This window comes from Brachionichthys hirsutus, chromosome 8, assembly GCF_040956055.1.
Source record: "Brachionichthys hirsutus isolate HB-005 chromosome 8, CSIRO-AGI_Bhir_v1, whole genome shotgun sequence".
Taxonomy (NCBI): Eukaryota; Metazoa; Chordata; class Actinopteri; order Lophiiformes; family Brachionichthyidae; genus Brachionichthys; species Brachionichthys hirsutus.
In genome coordinates this window covers 6,565,958-6,592,043 of record NC_090904.1, presented here as the reverse complement: position 1 = coordinate 6,592,043, position 26,086 = coordinate 6,565,958, and the positions used below count along the sequence as shown (strand labels likewise).

The following is a 26,086-nucleotide window of genomic DNA, read 5'->3' as shown; positions in this document are numbered from 1 at the left end:
TTTTGTTCCTGAGTTTGATCAGTGTTCATTTGACAGAAGACTACTACAATACTATATATATTATGAGTTGGGAAAAAAGCCAGGCTTAAATATAAAGTTGATTGTGCTGTTGTTGCCACAGTAAAGTATGTTTATCAAGAACAGAACTTAATTCTGCAGGTCAACAACAGAGATAAACAAAGTTTCCTCTTTGACTCATATTTATTGCATTAAAACAGCATCCTTCCATCACCAGTAAAAACATTACACCCATAAGAATCTCAAATGAGGATTTCAGATTATTCTTTATTTCAGGTGTGAGATTAGCTTCACACCTGAGAGAGCAGAGCATTTCCAAGATGTCAACATGAGGGTCAACAGCGAGACATAAAAGAAGAAGGCCTCAGAGATGGATCCATCGCTTCTTTCACCAGCTCTGAGGTTCTTCTGGGAGGGGTACCCATGAGCAGAGGATAGCAGCATCCGGCCCAAAGCACCAGCTCATCTCATCCAAAGGCCTCGGGAAGTATCTGCACAACCTCTTAGCCAGACCTCTCAAAGAGACATTTTAAATATAAACCTAAAATTAAGCAGAATGTTAAAAAAAATAAAAGATAATTTTAGTCAAAAGTATACTGATATTTGGTTACTTGATATTTATTAAGACATGATTAAGAGGGCAGTAAAATAACACTGAGGTGTAATTATTCACTTATCTATGATTAACAATAAAAAATGATCATTGTGCGACATTGGAAAAGAAACGGGACCAAAAAAAAAAAAAAGCAACCACCCATTTGACAGTATTAAATGCCGTTCAAGTAACCTAAAAACTAATAAGATGTCAGAGGAATGTTACGTTTGAATGGTTACTGAAGCATCTCTGTGTGATGACTGCTCTTAATGTTGAAGGCATCACAGCAGGTATCTGATGGTTGGCACCAACTCAGAGTCTTCATCTTCAAGGAATGAGGGGATTAAATCCAGCATCTTTCTTCATGACCATTTTTACCACGTCAGACGCTGCAAAAATAAAGGATATATGTGAGAGAAATTGAAAAGTTTATCAGTTGAACAAATTATGGGACATTAAAATTATTTTAATAGCCGTAGCATTCATTTAGCTAATAGCTCATAGCCAACAAAAGACAATAAACATTTGGGCTTTACCCCCATAAAAAGACCTAAACAATTAATTCACATTGGAACACAGCTTGTTATCCATAACTGATTGATAAACTCTCATAATATTGCTTAATCTTAAAAACAAAAAATATATGAACAAATTCATATTATCCTGCTGTTGGTAATACTATCACACCCAATACGGATAAATCCCTGACTGAAAATAGTCCAGATTTGGTCAAATTTGCTTCAAATTGAAATGTTATTTTACATTGATGTGACTATTTTTTTCCACATTTGACTGAATTGAATGCTCTTGGGACAAAGTAATTTAAATACTGCTTATCATGTTATCTCAGATTTTAAATTCTACACCCCCCCCCCCCACCCGCCCCGGCTGCTTGCCCAACACAGGAAGCTTGCAGCAGGGTGACAGCACAGGAAGCGATGACAGGACTGGGCATTTATCATGCGCAGCCGGCTGTCCACATGTACAGAAAACCAACACCAGACAGCACCCCAGAGGATTGAATGGCAAAAACAGAAAAGCACAGAGTCTTAAGCTGGCCCAAACAGTGTTTGTCTCAACTGCAGTGAAGACACCAGACTAATTTAACTGTTTACGTATCTTCCTCAGCTAAGAGAAGGAAACATAGAGGAGCTCGTCTCAATCGTCAAGTGTCCAGCGATGCATTCGAGTGTGTCAGCAAGCTCTCTCCTCACAGGCTGAAAGGAAACACTTCATCCTGCCACCGACATCTAATCAAACAAAGGGAGTCTGCGCATTGGGATTGTTTGTGTGTAGGATTGCATGCATATTCCTGGAAAACCAAGCCCAGTGTCGTTCTTAAGAGAATATACCTGTGTTTGAGTCTCTCCTCTTGTCCACTGTATAAGACAGCTGGTCCATAGAAGAGACCAGAGACAGTCAAGCCATATTTTTCCTGCGCAGACACAAAATGGCAATTAAATGTCCAATATCTGTACAAAAAACACAAAGAGATATATTAAAGAGAGAGTAGAACATCGCCTCCATGTGTTACTACAGAAGCAGTTTCTAAAAAAAGGTCTGATGATGACCTTTGACCTTAAACAACTCCAGCAGTTCAGAAAGCTCTTCGTTGTCTTCACAAACAAACCACAGGAAGCCAGGCCAGTCGAAGGTTAAACAAGGACTGGAGCCCATTACAAATGTATTTACTCTGTGTATTGTCAGAACACAGGCCAGGAAATGTATCTGCAGGTCAATTAGGAACTTGAGTGATATTTCAGAAACGTATGTTGTCTCTCTTGATGCATCTGCTTAATTCAAACAATGTCCTGAATACATGAGGACAGTAGGATGGCTTACTGGCGTCATTTACAAGAACCTTTGAGACTGGTATTTTGTCATATTTTCCTCCTACATCATTATCTTAAACATTAATCTCGTGCAAACTATTCTTACCTACCGTACTTAAAAAAAAGACACAGACCTTGTGATAATTACCAAATATTAATGGCATATTGACCTGGGATGGGATGGCGGCATCATGGCTCCACATTTGTCAAACTGGAGGATATATTGAGTATTACTTGTTCCTGTCTTATCAGTACAGCCTTTCAGTTAGTTTTGCATATACTGTTGTCATTCATCTGAAGAAAATTGATGGTTAAAAAAAATAGTTTGACTTTCCTCCAGGAAGTAAAATCTATAGTCCTGAATGGTTGGAGCAAATGATCCATGAATTTCAAACAATTGGTGCTACGTACACAAGAGGAAGGTGAACATGTTTAGGGGGAATGAAGGCATAAAAAATACGCACTGAGTAACTCATGGCGTGAAGAAAGTATGCGTTTCCTTTCGGAGAGGAATACGGAGGCTGTACCTTGATATACTGCAGCAGATCTCCCAAGGTCATTTCCTGTTGACCGCCACATCTGCCTTCAACAAGGAAGTCATCCCACAGGGTGTATTCCTTTCCTGCGACCTGCCGATAGACAAGTAACACACACACACACACACACAAACTTGACAGATTGAGTACTGGTAACTGTGAGTGATATGAGGATGATGTTTGGGTCCATTGAACAATCACAGACAGAAAGCCTTTCTCATCACCCTATTCTAAAGCAGCTGAGAACTTTCTGCAGCTGCACAAAGACCCCAACAAGCCATGAGGAGGTCAAGAAGATGCTTCCTCGCGTACGATTGAGCGAATCCCTGCTTTTCTCCAGTTACAGCTTCGGCTTTGCTTGCTTCCTTTGCTTCATTCCACACTGTTAAAATATATGCAGCCATGTCAGTGCAGTTTGATGAAGAAGACATTAGTGTAAATGCTGAAGAAAGAGACATATATAATCTGCATTTGTGTGAATAGAGATGTGTTGCTTTCAGCTGTGAAATAACAATGTAGGCATTTTTCCAGACAAGTTTCCAGATTAAACTTCAGGCTGCTGTAGTTCCAGCTTTGAGGGGACATTTTTGTTCTAAATTTCCTGCCTTCCTTTCATGTTTGGAAAAACACGTGGCTGTTTAAACAGCACAGGGAGCAATGCATGATGGTCTATCATAGCAGCTTTATCCCGTCTTCTTCTGTTAACAGATGTGTGTTGTTTGCGGGTTTTTTTTTATTAGGTCGATGAAGTAATGACTATGTTGATGATTTATTGTGTTTGTTGAGCTGCGACAGTGTTTTTGGACTGAACAAAAATGTGAATAGTTGAATTAGAGTAATCAAGTTCATGTAGCAGACAGCCTACATTAATTTTGGTTCATGTTTGTTTGCTGTTCATAGTCATTTACTAGTTTAATTAGCAGTTCTCATATAAATACCGGTTTGGAGTTTTACGCCACTCTCAGAGCTCCAGGAAAATATATTTTGATATATATATATATTTTTAATGTATGAAAGAAATGCAAAGTCAAGACATATCCAGATGAACAGAAACAAACTGACCTGAAACAGTTTTCTTTACACAGACATCTATCATGCTGTCAGATGACACTGCTCTCGGGTGCAGACTGGCGAGAGATCAAAACTTGGCTCGGGAAGTGAATACCAAACACTCCGACTAAACCTGGCTCCAATTAACTCTGCTCCAGCAGCCAAGGGGAACTTGTGGTCCAGCCCTCACAGCCACCACCATGTATGGGTTTTAGGGTTATGGCGACAAACTCAAGGTCTACTTCTTCTCAAATGCAACAGCCTGTCTACGTCTTTTGTAACGTTTTCTAATGTTCCTGTAGGAAGCCTTATCAGCAGAACCGCAAACTTTGTATTGGTGGAAAATATCTTATACCGAAACATTTATATGCATATTATAAAATATCATTATTTGAATGATCTCATTGTTGGATTTAAAAATGAACCTCCTTCACTGACTTCACGTCAGGGTTTTTCACACAATGCAAAGCATCCCTTCCTCGCTTTCATCTGTTGAACCTGAAGCAAATCAACTACCCCCATCAGTTTCAACGTAGTGTGGCGTCAGCGTTCCAACATTCGGGGGGGGGGGGGGGGGGGGGGGGAATAAGTAAAGAAATCTGGTACGAAAGCGGCTGCTGGAAACAATTACAACTTGTTTCCCACAAACACAACTGCAGAATCCTTTTTGTCGTGGAACCTCTGCCAGGATGTAAATGTTTCTAGCCGGCTCAATGTAAAAGCAGTAAAAGTCTGTCGAGTGAATCTGTGCATATTAAAAATAGTAATCATGACACATGAGAGAGTCCCCGATGGGATGCGTTGGAAAGCCAGATTGTTCATTAGTGCAATGTTCACATCCACCTGAGTGTCTCCTGGATGAAGACGTCTGGTTGAGCGTAGCGCCGAGCTGGCAGTCAGGATTCTGGCTGAGTGGGCCACACTGAGTTTAACTTCAGAGACGGGCGAGAGATAAATGGCCACTTGACAGAAAAGAGTGGAATAAAACCACAGTGGTGGACTTATAGGTTTATTCTCTGTCTGCTCTGCTGTTGGAGGACAGCCAGGTCTCTTCATCTGCTGTCCACATTTTGTATTCTGTATTAAACATGGGGCTTTAAACTTCCCCTTGAATGTGACGCAGCTGTTCTTTCCAGAACAATAAAAGACCAAAATGACATTTCACGCTTTCTCCCTGCTTCTCATTTCAAAACTACACATGTGACTTGTATTTCCAGTTTCTCTTACACAATGAAAGTCTCATTAAAAATTAAAATGTTTGTATTGACTTCAGCCACAAATATTGTTTCGTCCCTTTTCTCTTTCTCGTTCTCTGCTTCTGAGATTAAAATTAAATTTCTCCATCGCCCTTAATTGACAGTAGTTTTTAAACATGGCTTAATTCTTCCAGATTTTTAATCAGCGTCTGTGTTTTCTGCACGGTGTTTTCTTACGGATGCTCTAAAGTTCCTCTCAGTGAGAGTCTTGAACTTTTAGTATCATTCTTTACATTACGTTTATGTTGTTGTCAACTTCATATTAATTTATCAAGTTGTTGTTTGTTTTTACACTGAGCGTTTTCACTAATAATGGGGTTAGAATTTGCCATTACTTCATTTTTGGCCTGGATCTAAGGCCGTGTATCAACACAGGGCCTGACATACAGTATAGTCTGTAAAAACAATGCGGGCTGCTGATTGAAGGAACCCAAAAATAGACGTCTCTGACTGCAGACAAATGTGAGGGCATGGGAATGTTGTGGAGCCAGAGGAAGTTCAGCTAGAATGAATCCAAGTCTGATTGCACCCAACTTCAATCCAATCATGCTGGTCATTGTAGCACAGATCACTGCGTGTCTAGTCTAAGGCTAATGTGGGTTTACAGTCTTGCCCTTTAAGACAATGGGCTGATTTAGAGATAGGAAACTGTGTTTAGTACGCAAAGCTTGATAAGTCACCCTCCCTGCAATCTGCCACAAGAAACAGCCCTGCTGAGGAACTCCTGCCTCAGCGTCATTATCTGACCACAGTCCCAGCCATGGAAACTTTACAGCCCGTTGTAGCTACACGTCTGTTTGTTCAAAGGCAGCTCTTTTCTTTCGAAGGGCTTTAAAGTGAGATTTGGAGGAGGTAAACGTGGGATCTATGGGGATGTTTTGTTTTTTCCTCATGAGCTTTCATCTTAATCTCTTCTAGTTTTGATTTTGTAGACAGGCTGAGAAGTTTTAAACAAAGACCTTCGTGACCTAGATTAGAATGAACATCTGAACATAAAGGAGCGATGATGTTGAATGCTTTGTGTGATTTATGTTGCTGTTCAAGCAAGTATGCAGCAAGTTTATTTCAGACATACTGGGGGAAAAAATACATGGATATCATATTTAGTTTTCCCCCCCAATCAGACGATTTTTATGTTTGTTGGGTTGAAATGACTTTATATAGCAACACATATAGCGTGTTTTATATTATCATTATCATGCTGGATGAGACAGAACGTTTTAAACAACAGCATCAGCATCGGATGCTTACAAGAGAAACTATCTTATTTCAAACAATCACTGCATTTACTGGAAACATAACTGGACAATCAATGTCCTCTTCACCCAATCAAGCATTAACAGAGCTTCCTTTACGTCACTGACAGCACAGAGTCAATGATGATGCATCAGTGGATGGAAGTTCACTGCTGTAAAGGTCACCAGTGCTCCTGGGAAATTATTGCGCATCTATCTGAATGTTATGTTCATGTATTCCTCCTCCTTGATCGGCAATTGGATATCATTACTTTATATTAATCATTTTAGCTTGTATTATTTTTCCATGTTCATGTCACTGTTATCCACCATTAAACTGAAACACACCAGTTTACCTCATTGAAATCAAAAATCTGTTGTCGTGGTTACAGTATTGGAAAGTATCTGTGCTAGATTTAAAGGGAAGAGGCACAAACTGTGCACACCTACGCCTGCCGGAACAGTAAGTACTACTGCTTCTGTGAATACGTTTCTCTAAATCTGTATCATCAAAGCTCCAGAGGGACGCGTTAGAAGTCTGAATTGAATTACCCACAATCAGGGACAAATCAAGGTCTCAGACAAAACCCGAGTTTCTCACTCTTATTGCAATATTTATCCCACAGAGGGGATATTCTTCCTCTGCAGTGCCTTGCTCAAGAACACTTCAACAGGTAGAATGCAGGATGTGCAGATCAAACCACCAACCCTTTAATAAGTGGACAACCACTCTACCTCCCGCTGAGCCACAGCTGCCGTCTCTGCTGGAGATGTGTGCATTGAAGTGACATTAGTTACTGCTTGCAGACCCAAATCTCTAATTGAACTGACAGATGTGTTGCACTGTGTGTCGTGTTGTTCTAGGAGAAGGACTAACTATTAAGGTGTCCTTGGGATTCCAAGTTTTATCAACACTATTTTTGGGAGTGTAATAAAATATGTAAAAAAAAAAAAAAAGGGAGTACTATTTAACCTGTGTATGATGATGATATGAATAATATTTTATTTTAAAATTCTTTTCTACATTTCACTTAGATAATGACAATAGTGTGATTAGAATTTCTCAACGAATGCAAAAGCGAACCTGGCTGAATCTGCGAAGAGGCAGCTTTAATTTGCCCCATTAGGTAACCAATGCCCTGCAGAGGCCGTATATGTGTCTCACTCTTATTTGTTTGCGAAGCTTACAGCGTATTAACTGCAAATGAGAATCAGGCCCCATATTGACTCGCAAATATCAATAAATCGCACACACATTCCGAGCTGCATTACGGCATGTAACTGGAGAGAGGTGAGCTTTGAACGCAAAAGCATTTAATCAATGCTGCGAGCTACAGCTGAACAGCAGAGGGTAAGAATATTGCATTACGTTCAAAAGTAGTGGCTTCAGGCTCCTAACGCTATTACCTGTCTGACTACACGGGAAGGAGCCTACAAAAATACGCTTTTCTCTGTCGTTTCAGGGGAAAAATCATCCTAGTCCCTGGACTTGTAAGAATATTTTTTGTAACGCATTCACGTGTTTCTTTGTCAGGTCACATATGGGAGCCTCCAGACGATTAGTGAACTAGTTGGATGTTTCCCCCTTTAGTTACACAATGCTCCTACAATGTATTTGTTTTTGCTATATACTTTGATTTACAGACCAATGAGGGATGAGTTGGAAATTTGAAATTACATAATAGCAGTTTAAATTAAAAAAGCTGCAGATTCATCACTTTATAAGTGTTAAGGCTTTGTTATTCTGTCATTCTGTCATTGGCAGGCTCCGGCATGCCAGTGGCCCATTTGTAAGAGGAGCATTTTATTGACTTAGTCCTTCTGTTCCAGGTCATTTTCAGGTGGAGTGCTGTTATCTCCTCATTTGAAAGACAATCACTTTGAGATTCTGTTTGCTTTTTTTTTTTTACACGTCAATGGAAGGTTTTCAAAAGGAGCTTGCTGCTTTTATTTCGTGCTAAACTTGCCACTTTCCTGACAAGTACTGCTCAGCTGCCTCTTCGCTTTTAGCCAGTACCTATAGCGGCCATTCTTCAAAACATGCAGTTTATGGCTGTTAATCTACCTTAAAATTGTTTAGAAAAGTGTATTTTTTATTCTTTAAACTGCTAAGCTGCAAAGCAGTGAGAGATCCCTGCCATCTGTTTCTCCATTTTAGTCTGAAGACGGTGGTGATCAATAGTGATCAGGTAGCAGATGACACTCCTGATTAGCCAAAGGCTACATTTGATATGGCAACACTCCTGTATCTTTGTAACAAAGGCCTTAAAAGGGAAGCACACATTTGAATCAAACCAGAATTTACATCTAATTGCAATCTATAGACGGTCTTTTATCTCAAAGATCTCCCTAAATTAGTCTGCCCACTCTTTTCCTCTAACTTATCTGATGCCACATTTCTGTTATACATGTGATCCAAAAGGGCAGGCAAAGCAGTGATGGATCAATGAGGAGCAGGAGACTTCAAAACCTAAACCTGGAAAACAACAGAAGGCACAAGCCATCAATACGCTGATCACAGATTACTCACTATCCCACAAGCGCTATTCATGTCCGGGGCTTGAGTTACAAACAGCACAATGCCGCTCCATGCTGGAGCATCCAGCAGTGCACAGAGGCCCGTGGATCATGTTCACCCGTCTTTCTTTACTGGCACAGTCTGAGGACGTCAACACAGATTCAACCACATGAAGAGGGAAATCTTCCCCTTTGTTGTTCTCTCTTTCTAAGCCACTACCTGTTTTGTTTTTTTTGTGAGACAGATGTGTGGCCATTAATTACACACATGCAACCGCTTACATCCCATATCAAATAGCTGCAGGTTTAATTTTCTACATGTAAAACATGATTAGCTTAAAGTGAACGACTACTGCAAGTGGCAAGAGTCTAAAACAGTCTTCTTAATTTTTCATTGCACAATATCAAGTAGGCTTATTTACAGAGTGAATTAAATGCCATTTGAAACAGATACTGGAGCAGTTCAATACAAACTCTCTGCCTCCTCCTGGGACATCAAATAGTGTTTACAGAGAAATCTGGTTTCAATAGTTAACTTCCTGTGAAGGCAGGAAATCACCATCATTTCTGCGGGCAATTAACAAAGAACCACTGTTGAACATCATGCTCGGAGTGACGCCCTTGAGTCTTTGCCTCCAACACGGCCGATTCAATTAGAAACTGAAAGATCAAGCTGGGCAATGCGGACACCAAAGGAGTGTGAAAGGACACCAAGTTAAGACCAAGGTGTGGAGCATTTGTCCACAGACACAGAAAAGAAGAAAAAGTTTCCTTGGCAGACAACCAACAGGCAGCCTTGCAGACAAGTAAAGACAGCATGTGCTGTTACGGAGAGTTGGGCAAGCTGCAGGAGGGGCTTGGGACGGATGTATTTATCACCTAGCTGAGACACGCACCCCTCTGTCTTGGCCTTGGGTGATGTTTCCCCTCTGTTTTACTGAGGCTGCAGCTCAGTTACAGCAGCAAGAGCCCAGCACTCATTATTAATCTTTGTTGCTTTTGAAATATCTAGGATGTTTTGCTTTCTGCAATAATAAGGCGTGCATTGGCTGTACTGATCTGACATCAATTTAGGCCTACCAACTAATATTTGAGCCAACAAGGGGCACATTTATGTCAGTATTCATCTCTCTTTTTCAGTTCTTGAAACCAGTGGACAATAAATATTTTGTATGGTCTCTGTGTAAAATCTGCGTACAAGACGCATAGAACATTCATTTGGCATACATTTATGGTTGCTCAGGTACTGTAAGCCCAATATGTTTTGTGCTTTTGAAGCCTTTCTGATCTCTGGAAATTCCTGAAGGAAATTCCTGGCTGTTTAGCTGCTCAATGCAACAATATGTTAGCCTACTAGGTGCTCGCTCGGATTTTATTTGTAGGTATTTTTCCAAAGGGGATAGATGGACTTTTCTGTGCCAAACAGCCGTGGCTACTATGGCTGGTTGAGTAGTGGTTTGAGTAAGCAGATTGTTGTGGGTTATACAGTAAAACAATTAGCTGAAAGGCACTAAAATGATTTCCATTATGAACCATTCTACAGATTTTCATCTGAAATGCTGCCAGCGTTTACTCCTTCAATGGCCAGCGCCTTGGCCCCTCGCTGAAGAATATAAACATAAGGAGGAAAAAGATGGTAAAGAATTACAGTGTCGAGCAGGCAAGTACAGCCTGCTGTCTGTTTACATATTTCTGTCTCCGTAACCGGGGACAGCAGCCGGGGGGGGCGGGGGGTGCCGCCGGGGGGGTGGCGAGGACGGGCAAACTTCCTATTTTGGGAAACAGCTGCTTTAAAGCAAAAATCTCTTGAAAAGAGAGAGTGGAAGAGTTAGTAATAATTTAGTTTGTTAAAAAGTGGGTTAAAGATGTTATGTATAGAATAATAAAAGATTTCCAGCGCACAAATCCCCTCCCTAGAATATCGTTTCCTTTTCAGTGTTGTCATGGAAATTGCATTATGGCAACTGTATCTGGCAAGTGCTTGTGATGTGGTGGTTAAAATACACTCTGTTTTGGATGGGCACTGGGCGGGACACCAGTTTAACCAGTGATATGTGGGTGTTATTTGATATTAATGAACTGAGACTGCTCTCATAAGGGGAGCAGACAAAGTCGTTGCAAAAGTAAACTGAGCTGTTGATACTGCATGTCTGATCAGAGATATTTAACAGCTGCATGTCTGCAGTTGCTTCAAAGGCTGACTAATAAAACCTTCTATAATCTCCAGGCAGATCAGAGCGTAAAATGTACGTCTCGATTCTTTCTTCAGTGATTGCTGTGATGCATTTTAAGGCTGTTATATTGAAATCATAAATTTCCATTTACACATTTTAGTACGAGACAGAAAGTGATGGTCCAACATTTCAACAACCCCATATAACTGCAGAAGGCCTTGATTTTTAGAAACTGGATGGACGATGGATTTTGAGGATGATAATTATGATTATTTATTTCATCATTTAAAATAGTATCACTCAGTTACTCTTCAGTTGTATTTTTAACGGCAAATCCAATAACACAGACATGACTGATAACGATATTTACTATAATATACAGCATAAATTATCACAAATCACAAAGCTGAACTGAGTTTTCCAAGCGTGTATCTTAACATGTTAACTAATGATGAAGGCTGAAAACTAACATGTTGTTTGGCAGATATTCGGGCCTCTCCCACTCAGATGGCTGAAGATCTGGCAGCCAACGACCTTCCTCTCGCTCTCCCTTTCTGTGTAACCTTGCATATTCCTCACTTACTGTACTTATTTGCCGAACAAATATTTAACACATTTGTTCATAACCTTCAAACTGTTAACCTTGATTTTAGAAGAGCTTTCTTTTTTGGTGTCCCATCTTGTGCTCCTCTGCTGAACAGAAAACAAGTTTGAGCCTTGACCTGCTAAGAGAGTTTGGGTCTGGAAAATCTAACGTCTGAATCTGCGCCTCTGGCTGGGATGATGTCAGATACATTCTGTGTGACTGCAATAATTCACTGAGAACGTTCCATGCTGCAATGTGTTTTTTTTGGGCCAACATTTTTCAGAAAACAAAAAAACCCCACCAAAACCATGTGCAAGCACTTTGACCAAGTTTATGGACAACTGTGAGAGACATCGGGGTCTTTGTATTTAAGAAAAAGATTATGCGTGGAACTTCACAACTGTGCAGAAATTCACAGCTGCCTCCGTCATCACAGCAGCCGTTAATGCAGCTGTAGCATGTTTAGCTGCAGCCAAAGTGGAAACCAGGCCTACACTGTCTCAGGGATCCCAGTCAGTGCACAGTGTGTCCCACATTATCAGCGTTAACCCACTCGCCAGCTTCCAGGGACTCTGGTGTGTCAAGGGTTCAATGCTCAGGGCGAGATGTTGATGAGTCCCTCCAAAAGGCGAGACAAGCATAGAAAATGAGTTTGGCCTGCAAGGGGAGGGATATTATTTACCTGGATACCCTTCCAGGTTTGATCTAAAAAAAAAAAGTGACCCTCAGAACTTTGCAGCTTTTGAATCTGGCAGGTTAGCATTTGTGTTTGTGTTTTAAAGCCGAATAAAGAACCTCACACGAACTCACAAATCTGACCTAATAATATCCAACATGAATGTTTATTTGATCCTGAGAGGACTCTGTCTTTAGAGAATAAGCTCCTGTTCTTTAACTTTGAATTCTTATTGCTTTAGCAGACATAGGTGAGTTTGTGCATGACCTCCACCAACGTACTCTGCAGGAGATTGATAGTTAATAGTGGCGTCCTACTCTGAGAGCATTCATTCATGACTCAAAGCTCATGGAAACCTACAAAGGACCAAACAGAATTATCTCCCAGTAGGTTTAAATTATACACATACATATAGTAAGAGTCTGTTGGCTTGAAAAGTCTTACTCAAGGTTCATAAAGCTGTTACTCACTTGGAAGGGCTTGGCCTGACGAGGCTGGGACCACACAAAATGCGGAACAGCCAGGACAAAATAACACGTCCGGTAAGAGTCGATCTTTTGGTGACCCTGTACCAGTTTATACAGCTCCAGGCACATCAGTCCTGCCACAGCAGATGTGGTGGTGGCTATGGCCGGGACGATCCTCCCAGCAATGAGCTTACTCTGCCAAACAGAGAGGAAATTCCATGTTTAAAATGTAGGGCAGGAAACCTCAATGTGATTTCACGAGGGTAACCCTCTTTTGTGCCCTCTCAGTCTGAAGTACCCCCCACCCCCCCAATCCTCCATCTGTCTTGACTGTCTGCACCAACGGCTGACACAAGGCCCGGCTCAAGTGTCACCTCCCAGGCGACAGGTAAAGTGCTGTGATTAGTTCTGGTCTAGGAACAATAGGTGAGAAGGCTGTTTCTGTGGATTTGGGGCAACTGTGTGCAGCACCGACTAAAAACACGACCCAAAGGCAGGGGAGCAGCCGGCTGTGTTTTCTAAGCTCTTCTAACCTCTCGTCTCTCACCTCAGCTTCATCTCACTGACCCTCCTCTGTCTTGTTATCAGCCCTTCTCAAAGATTTCACTGAAAATGTTGTAAATGTTGACCTGGTGATGGTCGACAGCAGGGATGTCGTAGTTCCCCGCCCTCAGATTAGAAGCAGCAACAATGTAGTCCATGTGGAAGTTGCTGTCATCATCCTGTAAACCAGTCATTCAATTAAAGAGCTTCAAATGCAAGAAAGAGATGCATCTTTATATACATCAATAAATCCGTGCTATGCGACAGCACGAGGGATGCAAGTCCCACTTTGAACTTCGACGTCTTTGCTGCAGAGTACTTTAATCACTCTAATGCGTGATTTGGTCACCCCATCAGAATGCAGCAGATTTCTGTTGTCATCAACGTGGCCATTGAGGTCATGCTTCTTCTACCACGGCGCTTCAAAGATTTGGCAGGGAACTGTCACCCAGGGATGGCTGTAGGGCTTGTGAGGACGCTCCAAACTGGCAACCTGATGCATCTGAAACCCTCCTACACACATTCCACCTCTCCTCAGCAAGACTTTGGAGTCGAATCCAGAGAAGGGGACCTCAAACTTAGTCAAGATGACATTTGATATGTACCCGACTTACCTCATACTCTTTCATTACGGCTTCACCTGAGTCACTTGATGCTTTACCAGACCCTCATTGGCACTGCTTTCATAGGCTCTTAATTCCAACACTCAGTCTACAGCTGCAGCAGCTGCACCTTGTCTGTCTTTATTTTGCTTAATTCTTTTATCTTATGGTCTAGTGAGTCTGGTGAAATATTATTGGTGAATAATAATTGGTGAAAAGGACATATTATTAGAATAACAACTTATATGAGTATTCAACTCAGGGTAGATTCCTTTTGATGTTGTTTTGTCTTTTTCTTTTTCCCCAATTTTCCAGCATATCCAGGTGGGTGGGGGTACAGTAATTGTCTGAGCTATGTCTTGTTCTATATATTAATCTTTTGTAGTAAATATGATGGAAAAACCCTTCAGACCGCATCCTTTGGTGACAGTTTTTCAGTCAGCACTCAGGTTGCTCTGACGGGACCTGTGCATTCAAAAATGGCTTTATGGACGGAGCCTAAATAGCCCAAAAACAACCTTGAATCTGGTAAGAGCTGGAAGCTACAGGAAGTTCTTAACAAAAGGTGTAGTGTCGGTTCAATAAGAGGGATCAGCTTCAGCTCAAGCCAAGTTTTTTTCAAAACCTATTCTGGCTGCAGATCAGTGAGGGAACTACCACGAGACTGTGCTGTGGCCCAGTACCCCAAAGTGTCCAAATACTGGACCCTTCCTTACTAATATGTCATCCTGTTCTGTCCCAAGTTCCTGAATGTACCACAATTCACAAAAGAAATGTGCTTAAATAAAGATAATAATTCTATTCTTTGTGACCCGCTGATTGAAGTTTTCTTTTCGCTATTTTTAGGAATAGGATGGCAAGTGAATAAAGAAACAAGCAAAGATTCAGGTCAAGATACATTCTGAAAATGCCTAAAGATTAGCATAGAGCACACACACACACACACTTGTCCTACCTTCTCAAAGTCGATGGGGAACATCTGCATGGTTGAGTCTTTCAGAGATGGTGAAGACAAATTTGTTTTCAAATCCTCAAGTCGTGCTTTTTCTGGTGTAAAAACAAAGAGACGATAAAGACAAGAAACCCTGAAAACAGAAAGTGAGGCAATTACATAAAACAATAGTCGGCTAAAGTAGCTCACCAGCATCATCTCCTTCCTGCGCTTTATCCTCCTCAAGCTCCTGGTCAGTGAGATGAATCTTCACGGAGGACTTGGGGGTGAAAGACGGAACACGGACTGACTCTACACTCGTTCTGAAAGACGCATGGTCTCTTGTCCCACTGACCCCGTAGAGCTGTCCATACAGATTAGCTGCTGCCATTACATACTTCATATGGGTGATCTAAAACAATGAAATCAATGTATTAACCAAACTCAAATAAATGATATCAACAAGGCAATTCAACAAGAAATAAGTTTAAACATACTAAATATACTATAAGATCATTGGGTATCAATTTTATACAAAGCCTGTAAATATGGACTGCAGGATCTATGTTTTCATTAGTCAAGTAAACAGACACTAAATCTTTCACCCATAGAAAAATATATATTTAAAATAAAATGTTTGCAACCAACACAACTGTAAAACCAGTCAGTGTGACAATCAGACAAGAAGGCATGACTTGATCAGCCTCGTTCCTCTACCAGCACGGATATAGACAGAATTACACATCAAATACTACCATTTTTCAGTCACTGTTGAGTGTTTTACGGTGCCTGGCAGGATTACTACTGCACAAGGAAAAGGAAGAAATGCCACTCACATTGCTGGGGTCAAAGCCCAGTGGGTGATGGCATCTCTTGACTCCAGACCAGAATGGTAGACCACTCTCAGTCACCTAGAGAGACGCAGAGAAAAGCCTATTACCCTCCTGATGAGCGGCGGGACAACATCACAGGGATACCATCTATGTTAATCAGAGTAATGTTAATCACAGCAGCTCTTCAAAATACAATAGTAATGTAGTGTGTGAATACAATCCCTGTTCATTCCCGTCACCGTTGTAAGAAGAATTATTCCACATTGACCTCAGATCAAATACAACAAGTAAAAAGTTGAGAAAACATCACGCTGCCTTTAATTTTGATACATAGAGATACAGCTATGATACAGATACAGCTTTTATGGTCATCGCAGTGCAATAACGATGCAAGTTCGATGAGTGAGCATCGGGCCGCAGCAATAAATCACGCCGCCACACAACTATCTGCTTTTTTTTTCCTGACACGACAAGAGGCCTGCTGGCATTTCTGTTGCTCAGACACACAGAGGTTGTTATCAGTGCAGTGCTGACAACACAATTTGTACGTCTGATAAAGGAACAATGAGGTTAAAGAGCTTTGAAGTTCCCAAATGGTCCGAATTGCTGAGAAAGATGAGGCTCTGGCCCCACTGGTGGGCAGTCGTCCTCACGGGGCTCCTCTGTGGCAGCAAGATGCATCAGGCACAGGCTGCTTTTCACAATTAGGACTTAGATGGTTTACAGGCAGACACATTATTATACTTACATAAGGTCAGGTGATGCATTTCTCACTCATTATTCCTTTATGAAAAAAGGTGAGCCGGCTCGCCTGAACAAACTGTATGGAGCTGTTTGACTACAAAAATGCATTTCACCATTAGTTGTATCTCCTGTTAACACTGAACTTCGCAGAATTTTTTAAATACTACACAGCATGCAAATGAAATGAGGTTCACAAAGGCAGGGATTTAGATGCTCTTATTTTAGATGACCATTTCAATAACTCCTTGCATTTCTCTCATCACAAGAGGAACAGTTTATCGATATTATAATAATAATGCGTGTGTGAGTGAGTGTGTGAATTATCTTGTGCTTGAGAATTTCAGTTGAAAAGTAGATCAGTATCTGCTTACATAAATAAATAAATAATAACAAACAGACCGGCCTCACATCTGCAACCGAGCCTCTGATCGGGATAAAGATGCTTCAACAATGACTCAGATCCACACAGTGTTCCAGGTGTCACAGTTTAAACACACATCCAGAAGCATCTACCGTACGCAGGGACCCACAAGCTGCAAAGGAGCCGTTAGGTTAAATGAGCGGTCGTTATCTGCCGTGACGTGCAACCAGCATCTGGCAGCTTGGATTGTGTCTGTTTAACTGACATTAGCTGCCTTATCATAGTTCCTCAGAAAGTTTGTGGCTGAAAGTGGATGTCCAAAAAGGACAATGACAACCAAACAGTCAAAGGTATTCAGGACAGAAAAAGAGAAGTGGGAAATGATTGCTGTAACTTCCACAGAGTACACAAGTGTTGCGTGTTGTTGGATTTGCGTACAAATTAAAACCCGTTTCATTTTACCAGCATAAGGCACACGTTATGTCGTGCAATAAATGACTTTGTATACCAGATTTGGAGAACGTAAACAGAACAGAAGACTATTCTCTCTCAAATGAGTTTCTATAACCATTGAGGGACACATGAGACCAGTAAGGGATGGCTGTTGGACTGGGATCCGGGGTTAGTGAGGGTCTGTTTGGGTTGACACTGATCCGTGCCCCTCCAGGTGTGACAGCAACGCGTGACATCACTCCGTCTGCATGTTTCGCCAGATTACAAGCCCTCAGAGGCGTCCCGATATTTATCAGCAATTGCTTTCAGTGGTTTACATTTCAGACAGGGGTAATAATGGTCTCTCAGCCTGGGGAAATGCGCTGAAGGTCTCCAAGAGGAGAAGCGTGAAAGCAAGAAGCACCGATTAGTATTACTGCTGGGCTGATGCTACACTGCAGCGTTTTAATACACCGGCAGCCTACTGTACATTCACAACAGTGCCCATAATCATAATGTAGAGCTTTACAGCGCTGGCTATAGAGCGAGTCATTATTCTTCCTGTGGTGCGGCTTTACCTGTCCAGGAGGAAAACAGTGCAGAAGCTGGCAGATGCAGTTGTTTTAGAGCGTCTCCCACTTGCAACGTGCCCAGGTCACACAGTCCTCCCAGCTCTGTGGACGCTGTCCTCCGTCATTCATGTCCTTCACACTCCCCCACACCCCTCCAAGAACCTCCAGGGCCTCTGCATCTCCATGACCGAGCGTCCGCTCTACAAACGTTTCATCACTGGAGGAAGCAGTGCAACAATTTAATAACATACCACATGAAGATGGTGCTAATCACTTGATGTGGAAAAAAGAAGAAGAATGGCATTATCTGAACGTCTTTTATTAAAAGGTTTAACCTGCAGATTGAATTTTTTTACTTTCCCAGCAAAATGTTTAAAAGTGGGAAGAAGATCTGACCCGGAAAGTAAAAAAAGGGAAAATCCTTGCGTACTGATCAGTGCAGCTCACCAACGAAGGGATCTGCCTCCTCATTGTGGAGCTACACATGTCTAAACAGGAATATTCTGAGTCACAGCTCTAACAGCTGCATGGGAGGAAGAATAAAACAGCAAAATATGACTGTTCTTTTCCATAACCTCACTAGCAGAGACCTTGACACTGACTTTGGTATGTATACGACCAGCCAATTGGAACCATCCACACAGATTGTTTTCTTGATTGCACTATAAAGAGGTCTGTCTTACTCATTAAGGCCTTTCTAAACATCCAAGAACTTTAACATCCATGCAGTGAGTACACTTTCTGTTGTAGTCACTATTGTCTCTTCTGTCTGAAGACGGAACAATACTGTAAATGTACTCTACAATGAGGGGCGATTACAATAAATCTCACAGAAACAGCCATCCAAACAACATCTTCCATAATACAAAAACATCCAACCTTATATGGCAATAATTATAGATATTTAAATGTATGGTCCATTTGAAAATATGTAATATTTGTATACATTTTTTATACTTTTTTGTATTCATGTAAGCACTTCTTTATAAATAAACTATTATTAGTGTCCGAGCAGCTCTGATGGAATGATACTGGGCTGACTACATCCTTAGAATGAGACTGTTTATGTCATTTTAAAGAGGTTATTTCTTAAAGCTGACCGTTTTCCTTTTCATAAATGAAAGTAATGATCTTAAACAGTCACGATAGGAAGTCTCACCATGCGCAGAAGTCTCCCGAGCCTTGTATACTTTGCTGAAGTATCGATTCTATGTTCATCCGTGGGTTCATCTCTCACACCGCTTTGGCAGCAACATCCGATTTTGGTTTCTATTGACAATCAAGTGAGCGAATAGGTGGAACGAATGTGGATGATCAATATATTAAAGCCAGATTTTCTTTTTTTTTTATTGTGGCAATGGCAAATAAATGGAGATTGTAATGAATTGCAAATGTATGCATAAATAAAGCAGATCTAGATTTGCTCTGATATATTTCTATTAAATTAACTGAACACCTAAAGGCCCACCTTTGTCTTTAATGACTCTGACTGCTTATTGAACTGTTGAGACACTATATTCCTAGTATCTCACTGCTAATTTATTATATAACACTGGCATCAGCACATTTCCCCCCACATATTTGGAACAGTTAAGAATCACAGCTGCCCTCCACTCTGTTATAAGATATTTAGGTATTGTTCATTCAGACCCGAGTAAACTGCAAAACAAAACAATCACAAAAGACGAAAATGGCAGCTCTGTGTAATCGGATACTGGCTACCCCCCCCAACACCTTCAACCCCAACCTGCCCCATTAGTCAAGCCCTCTGACTCTTCCACTTGACCAGGTCAGAAAGGAGCCACTGAGCTACGATGGCACATGGGACACTTTGCCATGTTGACAAATGTGATCCTCTGGTGCATTTTCTCACCCCAATATCCTGAGACCTGAACAGGAACTGTCTATTCAAGTTGGATTTCTCTATGAAGTCCATGTCCGTCACAGTAATGTGGCCTCCTTCTCCAGCACCGAGTCCGGTCAGGGCAAAGTTTTTAAGAAGCTCACAGCCAATGGCACCAGCTCCAGCCTTCAATGAAAAAGGAGCCTGTGTCACATTAAATGTTTGGTAGTTTCTGTAATGAAATGAATGGCATAAAATTAAACAGGTAAAGCATATAAACACTTTTTACAAATAACACTTTTAAAGGAAACAGAGAAAGGGTTTGGCACGAGTGCAAAATCCCTGCACACCAAGGGGTCAACACTGGCAGGAAATGCCGCCTGAATCGCAGCCATTTCCTGTATTAACACCAGACAAGATCAAAGACAAACGCAGATGGCGCGCCTGCATTCCAGTGCAGAGTGTGCTCTCTGCTGGACAAATAGCAAACCTGCCCTCACCAGGAAATACTTCTGCCTCTCAAGCGCCGCCTGGAACGCTGACCCAAAGACAGCGATCTGTCCATCGTACCGCGAGCCTTTCTGTCGGAGGAAAAACAAATGGTGAAATCGCATTGAGAGTATTCCTGTGTGTAACAGAATACACATATGAATTATATGGATACACTACATACTACATACGGCTGAATAAGAGCACTTTGCCACTCTGTCCTCCTCTTCAGGGAGACACTCCAGTGCATCAAAATACAGCCACTGCTGAAGAGGCTTAAATTTCCCACTACATGCCTGCAGTAATGTGAAAGAATAAAGGTCAATGATCTACACGCACGCACGCACACGCACACACACACACACACACACACACACACACACACACTGTGCTGGGGAAGGAAATCATCTTCACTGTAGAGGTTATGTTTTTGTTGGTGTTACTTTGTTTGCAGATTTGATCAAAATGTTCAAACTGAATTTTTCTTTTTCTTTACTGACAGGCAGGAAATGTACGGAGCCCCCTAGGGGACATTAGGAGGAAATAAAGAAAAGAAAATTAGAGTTAAAAATATATATTTTTTCCCCTCCTCATGTTCCCTAAGGGGCTCCGTACTAATGGTCCAAAGAACAGTGTACAAATGAAGAATAAAAAAAAAGAAGAAGAACTGCAGCCACAAAATGCATTAAGGAGAAAGCTTCAGGAAGAAAGCTCTCACGGGTAAACTGAGCTGCACCGGGAGCAGTTTTTGCCCTGAAACAATAACAATAGCACTGTCATACTCTGAGAAATAAAGCGAATGGAGGTGTCAATGCCACCTTAATAGCTTCCTGAGCAGCAAGACCTCCAATGAAAGCATTCACAGGAGCCAAGTCGCCCTGCATCCTATGATCTGATTTATTTATTCGGGTCTTGTAAGCAGATTAACGCCGCGGTTACCTGAGAGGACAGGTCGCTCCAGCCTGCCTGACCTTCATCCTGGACGGTAACGGACCTCACCCCGGACAGGACCACGTTCTTGGCTATTTCCATACCGAGCCCACGCATGCCTGCGATGAGGACATTGGACGTGGCCATACGGCGCATGGCGTCATGACCCAGAACGTACCTGGGCGCACGTCAAAATACAAGAGGGTCAGTCAATAAATGCAATTAAACTGACCTCTGATCAGTAAGTTTCGTACACTTACAGCTGTCTGGAGTAGAATCCCTCATCGATGTCACCGATTTGAGACCTGTTGCTCTTGAAGTCACCAGTGGCGAACATTTTGATGGGATCGATCCTTTCAGGATTCTGACCCGGCCACTAGGGGGCGATGTATGACTGTTTTAGAATGTGGAATCGCTGCTGTTCTGTGAATCTGGTTTTCACTCCCATCTGTGATCCGATTGAAAATCATGGAATTTGAAATTCATCTCGAGTCCTTGAGTCGTTGAACATTCTCTGGCCGATTCTATTCAAAAGTGTTTTCACAGTTTGGGATTAAACATTATATGCTTGACATTTTTTCTTAATCCTGACAAATTCTAGACGGATATATTTCAGGAACTTTTTGGGACGCTCATAGTGAGATATTTTTCTCCAGAGCCTTGTTTGATCAGCGACGGCATTTTCACCTTCCCACAGCCCCCACTGTAATTTACCATTCCATAAAGGATCTTTTAATAAAGTGTTGCATATTTCTCTGTGCTTAATTGTTGATAATCTCACAACACAACGAGAAGAAGGAGATGTTTTGTGTTCAACATCCAAAACCTTCAAAATTTCCATCATAAGAGATCCCAGAATTTTCAAAGGCGGAAGGGCAGATCTGTATCTGTGTTAAAATACACCTGGAGGCAATAATTTTTTCCATGGTGATGACAACAGTGATAAACGTTCACTATTGCCGGCAGTAACCAGGAATGACTCATCATTGCATCACGCAGAGGCAGCGAACTCATCCTGGTCCGGTGGATGCGCAACACAAAATAGCACGTCAGTACATCTAAAAGGGAACCTGGGATCCGATTCAGTATCACACCAGTAAACAGACGACATTATGTTTATCACAACAAGCCATTACTAAGATCTGTCTGTAGCTGTAGTGAGTTTACAATTTCTTGGTTCCCATTTTTAAATAACGGTGTCGTTTCATTCCATTGCAGCGTCGGTGCTTTCTTACTGTCCACTCAAGACTGAATGAAAAATGCTAGAATTATTTTTGCATAACATACCAAAACAGTTAGATATAATTGCATTCAGTAGTTCTAAAGACCACTGAATACAGTATAGAGACCACCATGGTAAATCACTGGGCATCAGATTTATCATTCACCTGCAAAACTGCTGTATTTGTATGTTTTTTCGCCCTGTATTTCAGAATATTACTAGAAATAAATACACATTTCACCACCGTATTCTATTCTATCATCTACCCAACTACTCTGAAGGAGAATAATTGTGGCCACTTATTTTAGTCAGTGGAGACTGCCTTGTCAGTTCAGCTATACAGCTGCATCAACAGGCGGAGCAAGCTGTCGTGTTTGTTCGTTTTCATTCATGTCTGTTTGTTTGATCTGTAGTTTACGGTAAGGTTTACAGTAAGCCAATTATCTTAAAGGGTTGTAATCATATTGCATTGCATTTTACAGCCTGACACATTAATACGGCACAATGCGCTTCAGATTTCACTGCAAATGCAGGTCAAAGTTAGTGCCACTTGGGCATTCCCAGGCAGGTATGGCCGTGAGGTGGAGGACTACACAGAAAACATAGTATATATAGATTTGTCGCAATTTCCAACAACTTCAGCAAGAAATGCAACTTTCTTTGACCAGACAACTAATAGACATTTTCATACAATCAGTCGTCAATTAATAAGCATACAATAGCCTATAGTGGTGGCGTTTCACAAACCTGAATGAGTTAATGAATTTACAAAAACATCCTTGTACAGTAAACAAGTAACTGCCAGATATTAATCCATGGAATTTATACATTTTGGAAATGTTATTTTATATCCTCTCTTGGGATTTTGATCTCAGACATTAATATATCTCTGGAGATTCTTCTGGTAATAATAAAAAAAAAAGAACATCAAAAACGAAACATATTCTCTCTCGTCAAATGTAAATCTTGAGGATGGGACGTTGCACTGACCCATGGGCTACATAGTTGTTTGTTTCTGCGTTACACAGGAGCCCCAGTAGAGTCAAGGACTGGATGCACTGGCCCTAGCGTTGCTGTTTTTGACGGTTTGTTTGATTTACTCACTCTCGATATCTCAGTTGTGGGAACATGTCCCCGGTGAACTCCAATCAGGACAACTACTGCCATGTCGCTTCAGAGCGTCTGCAGTGCCTCAACTGAACCGTCCTCTATATCACATTAACATTATAAAGCTGGATTTGTTCATGAATATGTCTGGAGGTAGAGGTAAAGTATGCAAAAGCCCACTGAATTTTGTGGAATAAGGCCTCTCAGAAAGTCTGCGATTGCTGAACTTTGGAATGAGTGGTAGATGTTTAACTTTTGGATCTATAATTCTTCACCCTAATAATACAATTTCTATTTGGAAATGTATTGTGGATTGCCTTCTAAATGTTTGGGTTGAATTGTGGGTGAAATGCTCCTTTATGTTGCTGTAGTGGGCTATTTTTATGAGCCTTGTTGCTTACTAGACATGGTCTGCAGCCTCACTGAACACATTCCTCTCACAGCTTCCTGGCTGCAGTTGCATGTCTGCCTGAGGAGAAGCTCCATTCCTCATCATAGGAAGAATGCATTTTTGGCAATAATTGTACAGGCGAAAAACAGAAGAGAAATTCTTCAAGTGGACGAGAGGAGTTTTCTCCTAAACGTGACACACTGAAATCCTGAGTGGGAAAAGTTGGAGAAACTCCTTAACTCTTGCAAAGGAAACGATGAGGACATATTCGAAGTGGTCAGATTTCGTAACTCTCATACTTCCTTGTTGCGTGCATGGCATTCAAGGGCAACACCTCTGGAGGAACATCACTATAAAAGCGAGACAGAATGACAGCTGCATTTCCGGTCTTCAATTTTTCAAAATAAAGCTGAATGCTCTGGATGAGTTTTTTTGTAAACTTGTTTCAGCACAGTGATGAACAAGCGACCCATTCGTCCTATTCTCCATGTTCCAACACTTATCCGGGGCCGGGTCGCAGATGCAACAGTCTCAGCAGGGCTTTCCCGACTTCCCTGTCCCCAGACACCTCTTCCCCGAGGCCTCCTCCCGGTCGGACATTCCCGGAACACCTCCGCAGGGAGGCATCCAAAATAGAGGCCCCAGCTACCTCGGCCTACCCCTCTTCATGTGGAGGAGCAGCGGCTCTACTCCGAGTTCCTCCCTGGTGACTGAGCTCCTCACCCTCTCTCTAAGCGTGGACCCAGCCACCCTGCGGAGGAAACTCATCAACCTAATTTCTGGTTGGACTTTAGCCCAGGACATGCATGGATGGATGGACGGACGGACGGACAGACGGGGCAGACCATATGTGATCACACAATGCTGGAGTTTGTTCGAGAATCACGTACTATCACGAATGTGATTTTCAAAGCTTTTTAAATGTCATTTCTGTACTTTTCTGTTTGTCTCACGTAAATGAAAAATGTATTCCTTTTCTCGATCATGTACATGCTTCTAGAAGAGCCTAAATAAGAAAAAGAATGTACCGTCTTTTCTTATACATTCAAATCCAGCTGCCAATCTCATATTTATTGCAAACAGAACGACTCGACGCATTAGTCAGAAAGCGCCCATCGAGGGTTGTCCCCGTGGCGCTTTTATTTTGAAGAATTGCTCGACATCCTGTTTGTTCTGCAGACTGACAGCCAGCCTGAAAGACGCAGCGGGTCTCTTTCAGCTCAGGGCGTGTGTGGGATCGTCAGGTGAGGGCTGCTGCCGGAGGTCAGTGCGTGGAGCAGGACTTTCTGTCTCGAGTGGACTTCATGTTTATTCTTTTCCACTCCAGGTAAGATGATTTAAGCATCTTTTCTATGGAACTACAACGTGTTTTTCCACGTTACAGAATAAATATAGTTAGTAAAGTGTTGCATCCTTCTCTCCGTGAGATGTTAATATGGGTGTTATTAGTTATTATAAATGGTTATAATTGTATTCCAGTTGTCGTTAATATTTTCCAGTATTAAACATCATATAATGTTTACATTTTGGAGAAGAAAAAAAAATGCTAACAATAGTTAACTGAATCTTTACATGCTTATAAATATAATATTATTGATTTATGAGAAGCAAAAATAATAATAAAATCACCCAAATAAACAACCACATTAACGCTGTTTATTCTCTAGGCCTACTAGCTGTCCATTTATATTGTGTTACTCACCTTTTGCTGACCCGCTTGTTACAGCAAGTCATGAATCAACTTTAGATTTGAGCTTGACTCAATGGCATTTTTATTTTTCCACTAGCTCTATAACTGGATGAGCGATGCCATATAAATGTATAGTAAATCAAATTACTGCTGCTTTGTTGAAAGCACCAGCTATTGAATCACGGGGCTGGGAAAGAGAACGGCTGCTGATGCTTTTCCTTCTTCTTTAGTTTCACATGTTGTATTTCTTAGCATAAACACTTGTAAATGTTTACACTATCTACCTCCACTACACAACCACAAATCTCTGGTGAATATAAAAGTCACGTGTTTAATGCACTATGTCTGGTAAATCTCAACATTGTTTCTCTTTTTCCCTTCAAAGTGCCGGAATGTTCTCTTTGGGAAACGTATCTCACAGGTAACACTCGATCCCGGCGGACTGCGAGTGGAG

The 26,086-nt window shown here is 41.5% G+C and overlaps 1 pseudogene; it reads right to left on the bottom strand.

Annotated features, from left to right (window-relative positions):
* Window positions 1–252: 252 nt before the first annotated feature.
* On the bottom strand, window positions 253–23,611 carry LOC137898078 (ubiquitin-like modifier-activating enzyme 1; annotated as a pseudogene).
* Between the last annotated feature and the right edge of the window lie 2,475 nt (window positions 23,612–26,086).